Below are 1453 nucleotides of genomic sequence, written 5' to 3'. Positions count from 1 at the left end.
CGCCAAATGGTAATGTAAAATTTGTTACTTTCTATGGATCAGGGGCAGGCTTGTTCTTGCACACAATCGATCTCCATCCATGTCTATCATTTGTTGTTTCCAATCCCCTCACAAGAACCTCCTTAAAACTAACCCCCATCTCATCCATAAAGGTCTTAAGTGTTGGAGGCATTGTGGAAGGGGAGGGCGACAGTAGAGGGACACCTGCCACATGATGTGCATATTGACAAGAAAGACTTGGTTTTCTTCGCAGGCTCATTCTAGTGTTTTGCAGATATTAATGACCAATCGGGTATTCTGGGTTTCAGCATCCAACAGGGGACTTCCATCTTTGCACCATTGCCGGAGATGGTTGACAGTGACTACATGTCACCTTACCTTCTTACCTATGGGTCATGGGTTCTAGTGGCCGGGTACATTTTCGGACATACAGAGGAGCTTTTGCAGGTTATTATATGGGAGTTTGACAAAGCCAGGGTCAACTCTTCTACATCCTCATCATGGTGGAAGGAGATTGCAAGAATGCCTCCGTCCCTGTCCAAAGATTTCAAGAGGATTTCTATGGACTGCAGTAAGTGGTGCATAGGAGTAGGGGATTGCACATGTTTCATAGTCTCTGGACATAGGAAAAGAGAATTTAGAAAGGTGACAGAGGTGGTAGTTTACAATGTAACTGAAAATGCATGGAGTTGGCTTCCCAGCCGTCCTGTAGACACCACAGCAAGTACATCGGAATGCTTTGAGCTTGCCATGGCCTTTGAGCCTAGGCTTGACATGAAGGTTGGATGAACCCTGGTATGCATGCCTTTGATTTCACATCCACCACATTGGACATCTTAAACATTATAAGTTTCTTATTTGGATATTCACGTTTCTTTTTACAAGTTATCTTGTCTTGTAATGTTCTTTGACTTCGACATCCTACCAAACATTAGGAGGTTTAGGATTTCATTATTCAGAGCTTATGTTTCTCTTCAGAAGTTGTGTTGTTTTGTAATGTTCTTTGAGTCAAATTGCAGACCTGTCGTTACTCCAAATTGTAAACGAGCGCAGCTTTGAGAAAACACAGCTTCAAGCCTTGTAATCTCAGGTATGTTTTTGGAGATGTACCCAGAAACCGGAGACTCATTCTTTGTGAACACGGTGTGGATGGGATTTAGAAAAGTGATTAATCCATAGCCCTTCAGGGATTCAGATTGTAACAGAGATGTTACCAAACATTTCCATGTTTGATATGAAAGCACCAATCATGTCGTTTCAACATCACTGGCTTTAATCACAAAGTACTGGAATATCTCATGTTTTACATGTTAATTTTCATCCTTAATACCTTGAAGGGATGTTTGGAGTTTTGAACTGGACCCAGAATTAGAATAGTTATTTTGATTAAATGCAGTGATTTCTTTTAGGCTGATGCAGATTGTTTATGATCACCAAGCTCTGTTTCTCGTCT

The 1453-nt window shown here is 41.4% G+C and overlaps 1 long non-coding RNA gene across 1 annotated transcript; it reads left to right on the top strand.

Annotated features, from left to right (window-relative positions):
- Nucleotides 1-204: 204 nt before the first annotated feature.
- On the top strand, nucleotides 205-1208 carry LOC149242450 (uncharacterized). Its single transcript, XR_016245723.1, has 2 exons — nucleotides 205-795; nucleotides 1020-1208. It is a non-coding gene; the product is annotated as an uncharacterized LOC149242450 (long non-coding RNA).
- The last annotated feature ends 245 nt before the right edge of the window (nucleotides 1209-1453 follow it).

The sequence above is a fragment of the Pinus tabuliformis genome, chromosome 8, assembly GCF_031772625.1.
Source record: "Pinus tabuliformis cultivar Carrire ecotype Pingquan chromosome 8, CPIR1, whole genome shotgun sequence".
Taxonomy (NCBI): Eukaryota; Viridiplantae; Streptophyta; class Pinopsida; order Pinales; family Pinaceae; genus Pinus; species Pinus tabuliformis.
This window is presented reverse-complemented; position numbering and strand designations above follow the sequence as displayed.